This window comes from Varroa jacobsoni, unplaced genomic scaffold (assembly GCF_002532875.2).
Source record: "Varroa jacobsoni isolate VJ856 unplaced genomic scaffold, vjacob_1.0 scaffold_285, whole genome shotgun sequence".
NCBI lineage: Eukaryota > Metazoa > Arthropoda > Arachnida > Mesostigmata > Varroidae > Varroa > Varroa jacobsoni.
Window position 1 is genome coordinate 57147 of NW_019213187.1, and position 15108 is coordinate 72254.

Here is a 15108-nt window from a genome sequence, read left to right on the forward strand (position 1 = left end):
ATGCTGCCTTAGTCTTGGTATTGCCTAGGGCCCACTTCCCAAGCATCCACCCATCCGGCTAACTTGCCATTTCGCTCCCACAACCCAGCTTCATTCTGTTGGCCATTAAACTACCCGCAAGCAGAAAGCCGTACCGCTAGTTGTGCGACTCAGCCCACCTTGATAACATAGCTACCAACCGAATCCCTACAATATCCTAGCAATACTAGTCCCATTCCTGGCAACATTGCGCCTCTCTTCAGGCACTACCTTCAGCCTGCTAGTCTCCGTTAAAATGACCCTCAGCTGTACCATCTTCGGCCACAACGTATAGCCAACTAACTTAACAAAAGCGGCCCACTGGCACCTTTCTTTCCTTTGGAAGTCTCGCTAATAAAACTGTAACAGCTAATCTTAGTAGCCCCGAAGTGATGGGACATGCAGATGGCAATATCTAATTTATTCAATTCTTACCGCTAACAATTCTAGCCCACTACGACGTTCCGATGAGACCCTGGAGGGTTTTACTGGAGGACATAGAGCTCGCATCGCTCTCTACCTATTAGGGAAGCTCACGCTTACCACCTGAGTAGTAGTAGTTGTCTGACATCAAAAGCAGATAACTGGACGCCGTTGTTAAGGTGTGTCTACGAAGTGAAGGATCACACAGGCAGAAGCCCCTGCGCTGCTATGAGTCAGACCCCTTACGAGCATATAATCAGTATCAACAGCGAGAGGTCCCTGTACCAGCTTGCAATCAGAGTGTCTATGTTTATCTATGATGAAAGGTACGAGTTAATTCGATAAATGTAGAAGGGTCATCGTCTGTTATATAATACAGTAACCTGAATATATGTCGAAATAATGTCGATCATTTTGCCGCAACAAAACTCAGCAAATAAATACGGCCACTAATGCTCTTCACTGCAGTTAGATACGTTTAATCGGTATTTTCGAAAGCCGCACTTGCGTTTGCTTATAAGGTACAATCAAGCCTAAATCGGAATTAAAAAAGTATGTCATGAGCTTATGTTGTATAATACAACAGCTTTAATAAGATATTAGCTTTGTTACTTAGTTTTGTGTGACATCTGCTAAATATACAGACAGAACGCTGAGTGCGGACGTACATATTATGCATTCTGTTGTAGCGACAGGCCCTCCTAATGTCGGATTTCAATAATAGCAATTACGCCCTGTCAATGAGGGAATTCATCGTTGGAGGAAATCCCGTCTCTTCTCCCATCGACACTTTTCACACATACCTCAAGACAGGTTCAGCAAGGACAAACTGTAATTCGTCGAGTTTTGATTCAGTCTATGACAGAAAGAATATCAATCAAGTGCATTTGTTCTTACCTATCCTATGCGGACGCCCTATGATCAGAGCCTGCTCAAACAGACATATCATACTACAACTAGTGTCACCGTCGTCAGTGAATACAGACTTCGTCACCAGAACGTCGTAATCGATTCGTCTTCGGTTCCTCGAGCGGCAATATTCCTATCTACCGGCATACGATCTGCTATATATTGGCTAGCAAGAGAGATACTCATAGCCGGCACGTGTAAGACAATCCGTAAAGATAGCAAACAGATGCTGAAGGAGACTGTCCATTAGAGTGATGGTTAACGTGAGACGTGACGGTGTTGTCCCGTCAAATGCAAGACCTACGGCGTTTCCTAGGTCTTTGTATCGCTAAAAAAAAGCGCACATTGCATCGAGAAGAATTGCCACCAACCTTCTATTGCCTATACGTGTCTTTGCTTCTTTCATTCGGTATATTCCTTTCCTCAAAACATACTTCCGCCTTGCTTCTCCGCGAGACTGTTAGAGTCTGCACAGGAAGTACTATACCGGAAATGGGTCCACGGGGCATTCGATCGAGAAATATATAACCTGAGGGAGCTTATGAGTCCATGCAGGCCATTTCGTGCCACTTGCAACGAAGATTTGGAAGAACCCTCCATCTGTGCGGAAGCAGCAAGCATGCTTTTGGAATATCCCTCAGTAACCCAGGGAAGGCTTCTTAGAATTGAAAAACGATATTTTTTTCAAACGGATACTTTCTTTCGATAAGTCTCGCTAACTAATATAATCAGGAGTGGAGGAGTAGGCCACCTTATAACGTACAGCTCGTTCACGGTGGTCACGTTCTATAGGAAACGTTTCAAAAGACTCCTTAACTAGTTAGAAGTGAAACCTGAGACGATTTCTGAGACAGAACATGTTTTTTTCGTGTTGAATATGCTTCGATCTCAAGCAAGCAGCATTCGCACTGATGAAAGTTGGCTTATTCTTTTGTGGACGCGGGCGTAATCTTGGTAGGCTCACGACTGCGACACTCTGCCAACGTTACAAGGTGGATTTCGATCATGTTTCACTCAAGACCTGCGGTATTCGCTCATTCTTAGCTAGCATGTCTTCTCCTTTTTGGCCCTTTTAGAGTTTGGCCCTTACTGAGCCAAGGAAAAGGTAGCTATATCTGTCTGAGGTCAGAGCGCTGCTCTCTGAAGAGAACGAGACTCTTTAGTGAACCATGGATCTTGCCGGGCAAAACTTTTATATGAATTTTGGATAAAGGAAAACAGGTGACCAAACTGGGGGCAAGCAAAAACAGCATACAAACATACAGCCACTCATATATTATATCAGGGCAAGAAAAGGACATTTGAACATAGTTTCATAGATAAAAGTGTCTGTATCGTACGACAACGTCTCTTAGTGATTTTTTTCTTTCTATATTTTAAACATGGCCTTCAAAGCGGAGCATTTGAATCACGAGCCGAACTGTGGTCGTGACTGTTGTTTTCGACGACTCTTCTAAAACTTTAGTAGATACATTAGTACTTCGAACGTAGAAGCGGCTAGAATTCTATGTGCGTATGATCCAAATTTTCCTCTATGTGCGCTCCCCATTTAGTTCTTAATATCCCAAACGCGGTCAAACCACTCTTCTTAGAACAGATACAGATGTATTAGACAATCACTCTAAGCCCCTTAAACGCAAAGCAAGTTTCGAAGACTGCAGTTAACTCTGCTCTAAAACCTTTACCTGAATTTTACCTCATCTGCTAAAGTTCCCGTAAAAACGAACGATAGAATCCTGACGTTTTCACCAAATTAATATTTATTTTACATTAGTTAAATTGTGTTTTGAGGCTCATTAGGGATACGCTGATAGCAGTTGAAAAATAACGGCCTGATAGTGATAATAATAATAATAGTAGCCGATTAACCCAACATCGCCAAGCAGACACTGCTCTTTGATGAGATGACACGGGATACGAGTCACTTTCATTTTTCTGACGTTTGCTAAGAAAACATTCGAATTTTTATTAGCAGGCAACTGCGAAGACAAGGCCTATTATAGCGGCTACGGTCTAGCTTACTACAGCTTTTTCTAAAATTCTTCAAAAGAATAGACCTCCAATAAACAGTGGCGAAAATGACGGCAAGGCAAACGATAAACAAACTTCGCAGAAGTAAAACAAATTATTCTTTCTCCGTGTAACATACGATGAACATCAGTTCGCGTAATTCATCCTCACATCCGATATCGAATTTTCATCACTACCTTCAATACACAACACCTGTCCTATCTGCATTCAGACTTCAAAATCTTCCCGTATCCCTTTTGTGGCTCGTTGTCTTTTTCAGCCGTTTACGTCCTATAGATATTTACTAAAATACTGGAATATCATTAGCTAATCCTATTATATTCGTCTTTTTATCGGTACTTTTAACATAGTTTGGCGGTCTATCTATCACGCCGCTAACTGTTGCCGTTGTGCGTCGCATCGAGCATCACCGAGAATAAGAAAAAAGAATCGATTTAATCGTGACCTTTTGCTTTATAATTTTTTGCTTCTTGCCAATTACTAGCCGACTCTTAATCCGTTGATTAGGCCTGCGAAAGAAATCGACTAGACGCAAGAGATCCGCCTTTCTTCCGACTCGTCGCCGCACAATTCCGTTGTAACAACGAGCAGCGTCATTCCAGGTAGCAATACGAAGTTTAGCGTGAGCGTTGCCTTAATAGTAACATCGTCGTTGGTAGAATAGGAGCAGCAGCATATTGAGTATTTATAAATTTATACGTACCTATACATGTATGGGACAGGTGGATGAACATGGCCAATGCTGCTGCTGTTGGTGTCGACGATGCTGTTGACCCTTTTGTGGTCGAATGAGTACTCCTTTAAGGCTGCTGTTGCCCCTATGGTAACAAATCAACGCACTATTAGCTGAACTATTTTATTCACTTGGGGTACACGGAGTTTCGAAACTAGCGCCTTTCTACAGATGCCGTGTGTCCTAGATGGTCCGACAGCAGGAGGAACTTTTGCTACCGTAGCCGCTTGCGCTGTGTCCTAATGTCAGAGGCTAGCGTAGATGAGGGACTTTAGTGAGACGTAAAAGCGTAACAGTTTTACGAGCGTTCCGACCCCCAGGCGAGGACAGTTAGTTATATTGGGACAACCGTTGGTCACCATTATAGACAATTATTTCTTACTTACCCACCTTCGTCGTTCAGGTGGAATCCCAGCTGATAAAATAAGCTATCCATTTTATGTCCCTTATGATTTTATTGTTATACTTTACCCTCTTAATTCGTGTCGGAGCGATTAGCTATCAGCAGCAATGTACGTAAACAAATTAGTGCTTGTTGATTCATTTGAATTGCAGCGCCATTAGCAGACGGCAAAGGAGCGGCCTTGAGTTAGCTGCTACCAGTTATATTTCTGTACGATTCTTAATGCAGTTAGCGGTATTGGTCCCGACAGCTCTCTGCTAACGAGAAAACAAAAAAATAGGTTTGAGATGCGGGCATAGTAAACTTTTTTTCAGAGCTATGAATTTTCATGCGCGTTCAGTTTTTGCCTCTGCCAGATGAAGTGCTTACTGCCATCAGCAATCACGCCACGACAGGCCAATCAAACGTCGTTTTACTAACATTACGCGCACTGAGTCTGTAAACGTTTTACTTCCATTTGTTCTTAGCTTTATCATTCATTTTCTTTTTACGTCATTCGAACTTTACCCGATGCAACGATCACTATCTCTAGTAATTAAGATTACTTTTTTCTTCCTCTTTCAGCTTGGCCTACCCAATTGGATTCACTTTCTCAGCGAGTAATTACGATCATCTCGTCTTTTTTCTTAGATGGTACGATATCAAAGAGGACCTTGTGGTCCATTTATTATTCTACGGGAAAGCGAAAATGAACCTTGGATATAGAGGTAAGCAAACCTAGTCTTCTACCTTTTATTATATTTATATGCAAAAAAAGGTACACGAATAATAATTTTTATCCATTACACCATTTTATGTTGTTTACGAGTTGTACAAAAATATTGCTGAACAGCCATAAAGTCGGGGATCCCTACTGGGATTGGAGCTGTATACTTTCATGTCGTCAAGCTCTAATATATTGTATCTATCTAACAACACAGTGATAAAGTTGATCTTGAAAGCATCAAATGAATAATTGCATGTTTATTATTGGCACATAAGTAACAAATTCTCATATCTTTATTTTCGGCTTATCGATTTTATCTTCGTATCTAAAAATTGTAAACAGTTATGCTTGTTGGAAAATTTATCGGTGATTTTCTACTTGCAAAAACGAAGCCTAGTAAAGTGGCCTTTACGAATTTCTTTCAATGAATATATTTAACCTTATCATGTAACGTCATGTATTTACAAGAGAACATTGGTAAATAATAGTGTCCACATACTACTCGAGTGATGCGCTCAGCGGGTAGAAGGGAAACAACCTACAATGAGAGGAAGCCCCAAGCATCCAATGAAACCATTCCAGTCACAAAAAATAGATGAATACCATTATTCGTTTACATTAGATTGACGTGTGCTTCGGATGCTCTACGGCAAGTGTCCATACGATTGTGGCTGTATTTGATTCATTGTGTATTCTATGCCCCTAAAAAGTCTATACCCCAGCAAGGAACATAATTCTGATATATCATATTAGTTCTAACAAAGGGGTGGGGTACGGTAGTGAAATTGTACACGCTGTCAATACTTCAGGAGCGTTATTTTTCCCTACAACTTGTTATCAGTTTATTCGCATAATAAGTAGTTTCGATTTGTGCCTTGAGGGGTAACAGTAGGAAATATAAGTACACATATACAACAGTAAACAAATATACTTTGACAACCCTAAGAAATTTCGTCCAATAGAATGTATGAAGACGTAGAACGTACAACGCTCGACGTATGAAGTTTAGCCAAAAAATTTTTATAAAAAATCATGGTTTGTGAAAGAACGGAAGGACACTGCGCAACTCTAGATAAAGGGATTCACGTCCCTCTAAGATCTGCTCACACCCGAAGAATAGCATCTTCGACTCTGAATGAAAACCACTTTTGATAATGTTCTCTTTTGCTGTCAGTGATTACTTCATTTTACTGGCTATTGGCCTTGCACCCAGATGTTTGTAGCGAAAGTTGCATTGCCAGGAATCACCCGATTTTTAGTGCAGGCTAGGTTGGCCCTTTTTTTTAAAAAAAGTTAGGGGCAATCGTAGATATAGCACGTTGAGACCTAATCTAGAACTAACGGCCTTGTTCTTCCAAGATCACTCATGACAAATAGTCGTTACTCAAAGATTATACTTACGTAACTTATGACTAATAGCACCCAGCGCCCAAAGGACAACAGGCTACTAAAACAGACGGCTTTTTTGAGGTAGTGTAAAGGAAATAGCGGTGGATGCATTTTTGTGTAACATTTGTGAAGTTCTCGTAAGTATGGTATCTTGTACATTGCGACTAGATTTACACACGACCACAGCGAAAAGCAGAATGGCATTTAGAAAGAAATTAATCTCTTTGTTAACATACATCCCAACACACAAAATTGTATGGCCCATGCAGCCTTGCAGATCCAAATCAGCGGGCAGCCTATCGAGAGAATATACATATATTCTGCTCCTATGTACATAACTATTCGAGGCTACCGCAGCCCAGCGAACTGAACCAGTAGAAATCCTTCAAATTGCTCTTCAGACAGATCCATCACAAACTAGCTCCCTGCTTGAGGATTTCGCCTTCAGATGTCCACCCGCATTGACATAATCGTGCGCCAATTTGTGGGTTGTGCCGACTAAGCACGGTCCCTCTGCTTTAACAAACAGCAGCATTGTTTTACGATAGTTGACCAACAGTTCACTACTGGTCTGCTACCTATATGCGAATATATAGGGCCAGTTAGCTATCCTTTATTACGTGCACGCAGTTGATATACGCGGTCCCCTACATCGATTAACAACCGATCAGCCAGCCAAACATGTCGCTCGAGTTTGATGAGGCTTCAGTTCCTAGCGTTTCCCCCTGCACACCGGTCCCGGTCCTTTGTCAGTAGCAGCCCTATATATATTACTCGGAGTGAAACATCACCGTTGCCACGGCCGAACCTATGCCAGTGACTTGCTGTGTGAATAGTCTCGCCGACGACAACAGAGCAATGTCTTCATGACTAAATTCCTCTAGCTATCGCACCCACTACCAGATCTAGTAATTTCGTCATCCCCCTAGGTTCCTCCTGATTTCCCAGTCGTTCTTTACTCTCCATGCTATCTCTTTTCCATCTTACTCTTTTAGAAAACGAACCATAGCACTCTCTGCAGTTGGTAGTGTATACAGCAAACGTTCGTCCATGTTGCTGCTGCCATGTTACGTCCCTACTTGTCCTGGCCTATGTTTATTCTACTGGCTCATGTCATTTTTGCAACTGGCTATAACTTCCAGCGAAGACAGTTGTAGCCAGTAGAAGCTTAACTTTGTTGGGAGTCCTCGCACCTTTCAGGTCCGTCAGACCCAATCCGTATTAGATAGAAGGAGCGTAGATGGTGAGCGAAAAAATAAAGAGATAGGGATACGGTCCTAGCAATTCTTTTCGTACCTCGTTTCTGTGCACAGCATTTCCTACTGCAGTTCAGGAGACACATGTGTACAACAACAAACAGATGTACGCACACCCAGGCCCACACACACAGAAGCATGTGTTGATGCCGTCGACATGATCGTCTTAGCCACTTCCTGGTTCCGGCTTCCTACCTCCAGTGGCAAACGTTAATGTATCAAGCGCGTACATCAGCAAAAGAGTACTATGTCTTTGCGCAGTTCCGTCGGTGTTTCTTCGTATGTTTCACGTTCTCATTGTTTCATTCTCTTTTTTATTTCTTTTTCTATCTCTCACAACCTAGAGGGATTTCCATCCTATTTAACTGCCTAAGGACCCCACTGCCGGCGGCCTATTTGACCGCCCCGATGACAGGTCCCAACTAACGCCAGCCAATGGAACCCCACTGCAAATGGATCCCTCGGACGCAAGGGGCCCTTAATAACTTCGCTCTCGGTTTGCTCGAACCCCGGGAATCTTCTATACCAACCACACCTTAGCTAACCCTGTTGTGCTTTGCGCTGATAGCGAACAATGGTGGCACGTCGTAAAAAGCTTCCAAACGCTCTCAGAGGCACCGTTGCCAACCTTAAGTTCACCAGCGCGGCGTCCAAATGTTTCTCGGAAGCCCGGAGGAAAACCGCAAACCTCAAATGGGCCCCTTATCGAGTACTCGCAATGGTTGTTTTTTGTCGTGCCATGTAAAAATGCGCCCAGCGGCAAGCAGTTGAGGCAGAACAAATCTGAGCTTCCTTTTCAGCCTTTACGTTCTCGCTAGCGCCCCCGCATGTCAGAGACCCCACTTCATGCCTCTTGCCTTTTTGCCTCAAACACGTTTTGCCGCTATGCTTCAAGCTGAGACGAAATTCAAACATTCACTGCTGTGCCTTCTATTCAATTCCGTCTTGGTGGCCACCAACTTTTGACAGCTCGAAATCTCTACAGTTTTTGTACATAGGTAAACTACACTGGGCATCAGCCCATTGGCGTTGGCTACACACAAATCTTTAAATAAAATCCTGGCCGTTGACTCCTACTGAGCTGGCCAACCAACAGTGCGAAATTAGATATGGCCAGGCCATGTGCCATCATTTCCCGTCACTATGACAGCGATAGATAACACACGTCCTTCTCTTCCACTACAAGAGTGTTCCGCAATACTATTGACCCTTTATTGCTCCGTTCTCCTCACGGCAACCACTCCCAATTGAACTCGTCAAAGCAAAAGCAAAGTATAGTTGTCCCATGATACTATCAGCCGCATACGACACCAAGTGAACGTTGGATCTTCTAATTGTCTCTGTTCTAATTCACCCCTGCTCCACGTACTGTGTGTGGAATAACGGGCGTGGTACGCTTGTTGGCCGAACGGGCTGCTTGTTTCCTACATGTTTACCAAGAGGAGGGCTAGTTTGGTGACAAACCTGTCTTTGACACGTACATGCGCAAAGCAGATAATGGACGTGATGGAGTTTGGGCCATCATCTGTGCTCGGTCGATGGTTTGCACTGGATGCTGTCGCTGGTGGAAAGCAATAATGTGAAGCTGCGACTACGAACGACCCACGATCACTGCCGACGCTGAGATGATCGGCAATGCGACAGCTTAGCCTGTACCCGGCAAGAAAACGATACCAAAGGAACGTAGCAGACAAAGCAGGACCTGATTACAACGATGACCGAAGGAAAGACCACAATGACATATGGAAATGGCGGTGACGACAGCAGGAATCGGGTACCCTATGTGACCAGCAGAAGGATTTTGCTGTACAAACGTTCCGAAGACTTGTTGCCAACAAGATTGTAAGCATTGCTGTTGGCATCAAGAGCGTTTTTGCTTAACCAGAGTTGCTACTTGGGACAAAAATAGCCCTGGCAACATTTCGGTGCACCCTCCTGGCAAAGCACGTTGCCCCTCTCGAAACACTGAGTGACAACGGCGTTGGAAAGACTCGTCCGCTCCGTGGGCATTGCCTGGCGTGAGCGAATAAATAGTCGCTGCGGTGATACGGGCTTAGCGCTGTTGTGCTTTTGCATAGTAGCGTAGCCGCTTGGATCTAGCAAGAGAAGTAGCCAGTAATCCCGTATGGCTGGAATAGATTGTCACACAGTTTCCTATTTCGTTCTATCCTGTTCCGTATGCCCGTAAAACAACCCTTTTTCCTTTAGCACTGAAGCCAACCTTCGACATTTTGCTGGCCGTCCTTCTTAGGCGACTTACCGTGCTTCCTGTCTCCTACCGCCTTTGATATATCGCCTCTCACGTATAACCGGCTTTTTATATGATTTTCGCAGTGTTCCCTTGACAGGACGGGACAGTAACAATTGGCAACGGTATTACGAAAAATATTTTGTTAGTGACTCAACCAATGGAAACAGTTTCTTCTTAGCAAGAAATTAGTTAGTACCACAAATGGCGATCATTGTGTATGTGTAGGTGTGAATGTAAGTACCCAAGTATATATAACGCAGCAAGCTGCCATACAATCTTAGAAGTTCTGAAAAACAATAGGCGAGAGTTCACTTAACTATTTTTTGAATCCCACAACAATGTATTAATATTATAACATTTTGATAGAAACTACATTGCCCCCTCAGAACGGGAATAGTGATATACAAGCTTCTTAGAAACAGTAACAATTGTTTTTCTCATTACCATAGGCAATTATGATTACGGCAAATAAAACGATGTAGATCCTTTTGCTTCTGAAAACGGTTTTAAATTTTTTACCGAAAACCATATTCGTTTATGAATTCGACTACGCCTCATGTAGGCAAATTCGACTTCTTCTCGAGGTGTATGAGGTCTACGAAGGTCGGCCATTCTCTATAATCTATAAAAACTCATTAGACAGACGCCTTCTGGGCTATGATTTCTGGCCAGTTATTACGACATATTGTATTTCAACGAATTTCTTTCTACCTTCTTGTTTGCATATTACATCTTGCCACGTACAACTAGCCAGTTCTTCTTAGGCACATCGTTCTGTCATCCGCCGAGCGCCGGTTGACAAACGAGGCGGCCTACCATATTCCTTCTGGCCTAAGGAGGCCTGCCATCGCTAAAAATTCCTTTCACTTCGCTGCTCTCAGCGCCACTTTGACTGCGCGATGTACAAACTCGTAATGGTCATGTAGCAACAAATGATCAAATAAGTGCACCCGCACTTCACTGAAGTGTTGGAACCGCACGAGGATTTAAGCTTTCGCCATACTTTGCCAAAACCAGCTGTCGGCATACAATGCTCCATTAGCATCACATTTCCGGCCAAACGCAAACCCTAAACGCATCCTTGTAGAGGTGCTTGTCTCTTCAGCTTAACTTCTATATTTTCTAGTTTTCCCTTTGGATATTGTCTTTACGCGGGAATTCTCTGAATGACGGCTAAATGCTCGTTTTGGCATTCATCTGTGGTTCTCTGCAAGCGCCTCTTAGCGTCTATGTATCTCTAGGATAATCTGGTCAGTTAGTTAACCTACGGGGCCAGCAAACGTCTACCACGTGCAACAAAGCATCTGGTTCAGCAATATCACTCGCACGTTTCCACTGTATACAGACAAAGCATTTCTTACGGTCGGGGTTCCACGCCCTACATAACATAATGCTTTGATAGTAATCTGATCCTGTACTACTCATGTGCAGACAACTTTGTAAATACAGGACCTAGAGCGACAGTCGACGGGGGTGGCTGATCACACAGATCCGACAGCGTCACCATCCTGTTTGGTAACTTCAGATATTTTCACTCCCTTGTTTATAGATGTGGTGTTACAAATTCACGCGGATACCCTACGGACCCCACTTGAAGAGGGCTGTTCAACTTGGAAGATTCTGCGAGAGCCAGCAATCACATCAAGTAGTTGCGCATCCATCAAGCAAGCGACCACCTCTGCCACGAGCTGAAGATGGGGATGGTAAAAGATCTGCGGTCACCAACCATTTGTAATAGGGGAAAGTGGCAAATTCCCTGCCAGGGGACTACTGCCGATGACGTAATCTGGCTAGCGATGGTCATTGGTAAGCCTCCCTACTCCATCACGTACAGGATGTACTCGAGTGACATGTATAACTCTGCTTTAGTCAGGATGTACTTAGCAGGAATAAAGTTTAAATGCTCATTAATTCCCATGGCAAACCCGGATGACCGTACGCCTAGGAGCTGGTTGGAAACGGATCACTCGCTTACTGAATACAAAAGTTTGGTTAAATTCGACCGAAAGACCTAATGTGTCTGTATGATACACATTTAAGGAAAATACCTACCTTATAAGCAAATCTAACAATTTTTAAGTATTTACAAGCGTTCTATTTTTTTTTTATTGTGGTCTGCTATTTAACAACATACCTATATAGGCGTTAAACGTCTGTTAAAATCGTGTTAATAATTCATCCTCAAGTGAGATTAAGCCTGTTTACCGTTTGGGAAGTGAAACCCTCGTTAGTCGCAGATGAAAGGGATCTGGTATGGTACACGCGATCTACAGGTTTTACCCTGAGATCACTTTGCTCTATAGCTGTACTACAAATATGAGTAACAGTTAAGTACTCATGCCTTAAGTCTAACTGCACGCCTTTTCTCGTTAACATATCCGGTAGATAACAGGATGCTCCTCATGCAGATGAAAAACAATACACCGTGACCACAATGAAGTACACAAATCATAAAGGATCGAGAATGAATCGATGTACTTCAAACAGGCCACCGTTCCAGTTAGCGTCCTAATCTACGAGTCACTTCCTAATAAAAAGGATACTTTGTTCCTTCTTCCTGCTGCCTCTTATTTACTCCGTTTCACTTTCCTTTAACGCTCGCTTTTCTACAGAAAAGCGGCATAATTCGGACATTTTTCGTCGGTTGCAGCGGACAGGCCGTGTGTGCAGCATAAACCACGCATTCATACACTGTCCGCCTCGGCCTTTGTGGGACCTTTTAGTATCTCAAGTATCCAGTGTTGCATCCTACTTTCTTTCGCATGAGGCCAGTAGTGCCCTAAACTTTTTCATTTACAAGAAGAAAAATGTTATGCGATAATAGCTTTCCGTCTTTTGGCTTAGATATAACTGTAGGCATCCATCCGTACAAATGTGTAGGAAAGCAATTACATTCCTGTTTACGTCCGCTACCACGACAACGCTCCCAAAATTATGGCAATGGTATACAAAAAGTTAAATAGTGCCGAGTACACTTTTAACTCAGTCCTCAATTGTGTATTTCGTAAAGAAACAATCTCTTTGGAAATTACGATCTCACCTTACATCGTCATGAAGGCAAACACGGATTTTTGTTAGACTAAGTTGGCAAAAGTTTTTTTTGCAATTATGTGATAAATTGCATAAACATTGCGCCACATAAGCTCTGCGCAATTGAATAATAAGTGTGAATAAAAGCAATTTTTTAAGCTTCTAACAAAAGAGTTCAAGATCAGTGATCCAGGCCTCCCTATTTAACACAATTTATGTGAACACAAATTTCCGTAAAAAGCATCTGTACATTTTGTCACTCGCGGCCATGACCCAGCTTACCAGTCCAAAAGTGAAACAATAACTCGGCCCATTTTACGCAGAATTACTTAAATCACAAACGCAACCAATTGTATATTGCGTTAGTATTCACTTCAGCGTCTTCAGTTATCCTTGGCCAGTTTCACTTGGGGTTACTTTTGTAGCAATTAACGCTAGCAGCACACCACTAATCAAGAAACGCGATAACACCGTTAAACTGGAAGTGTTCCTGCGGTCCTGCACGATCACATGTGGGCTTACAAACTCATTAAGTCTGTCACAAAACTCTGAGAATGGCCATGCATCTGTCCCATGAAAAATCCCAAAGAGTTACAGGAAATGCCCCGCTTTCTTCAACGCTAAACTTCGAACCTGCCAGTAGCAATGAATGGTTTCAACTTAGTCTGTGACAGCCTTTCTTGCGTCGCAAGGCATCTGAAGAATCTACTTCAGCATCAACGATTCTGAACGCCGATTTAATGGCACCGTATGAAACCACATGGCCTTCTTTGCTTATGAAGAGAAGGCTCAAATTAAATCTAGAATAAAAATTTCAAGTTAAACTATAAAACTATTTCTTTTCAAAATAGAGAACATTTTAAGTCTTATAGATGTTAAATTATATTATTGTAATTCCATCACAACATTAATAGTTCTTTTTTTGTTTAAGTATAATATTGTTTAAGTATAATCATTCCTATCGAATTAGCTCAACCTGGTATTTTTTATTATTGATGGTCGGGTACTTCTCATGCTTTTGTTACGATCTTTTTGAACGGTAGCGACGTCCCATTTAGGGTTACCTCCACTCAATCAATAGCTTATTCCCTTTTTCAGATTAACCTGAGCACAGGGTTATTCGCGGATGGCAGGATCGAGGCAAAAAGGATACCCCGCATTACACAGCGTTGGGTGCTAATTGGAGATAATTAACCGGATCGCCTGAATAATGGGGGCCCTGTGATAATAGTATAGAAAGATCATTTAAAAATGCAAAAGGTAGGACTTAGGCTATATTACTTTATATATCTATATGGTAACACTATGTGTTCGTGTTGTAATTTTGCTATAATCCTTTACTGCTCTAGCATATATATATAGTTAGAATTCTTTTCTGTGCACAGAAGGTTTTCGCAGCGATAAAAACCAGTCAATGTACGAGGCACTGTCATTGGCAGATTAGCTTATTCGTCATAGGCGTAACAATAATTAGCAACGGGGAGATTTCGTGAGGAACCATGCTGACCTGTTTCGCGATGTCTCGATCTAAGGGGATCCACCAAAAAAACTAGTACTTCATTTTCGCTAAAGGGAAACATCTAGCGTAAAGATCGTAACTCTTTGCCTATTAGACGTTGTCAGTAGTTGTTCTGGCGAGACAACAAGATAACAATAACGGGATGAACGGAACATTCGATAGGAGCATTTGAGCGTGGACGAAACAATAACATACTTTTTTTTTTTTTTTTTACATATTTTTACATTTAAAATACCGATCGAAAATGAAGACTAGTTAAATGGTAGAAAGATAGATAGTGTAGGGTTTGCAACGAGACAGAATTGTAATAAACCGATAATTTAAACTAAGCCACCTTCATTAATAAGGGTAGGGGAATATGTCTCATGATCTACAATTGCGCTTGAAAGCCTAACACTCCCGGTCTCAAATAAACATATCTACGCTAAAGTAACCTCCAA

At 42.4% G+C, this 15108-nt stretch overlaps 1 protein-coding gene and 1 long non-coding RNA gene across 11 annotated transcripts in view; one reads left to right on the forward strand and one right to left on the reverse strand.

Annotated features, from left to right (window-relative positions):
• The window catches only part of LOC111259004 (uncharacterized), an 89361-nt gene that overhangs the window by 42047 nt on the left and 32206 nt on the right, over positions 1-15108 (reverse strand). The gene's annotated exons all lie outside the window — the stretch shown is intronic.
• On the forward strand, positions 4684-13899 carry LOC111259011 (uncharacterized). Of its 2 annotated transcripts, XR_015310402.1 has the most exons (4): positions 4684-4951; positions 5082-5224; positions 11669-11925; positions 12505-13899. It is a non-coding gene; the product is annotated as an uncharacterized LOC111259011 (long non-coding RNA). The 2 variants fall into 2 exon arrangements; XR_002679363.2 differs by lacking the exon at positions 4684-4951 and having other exon boundaries at positions 4973-5224.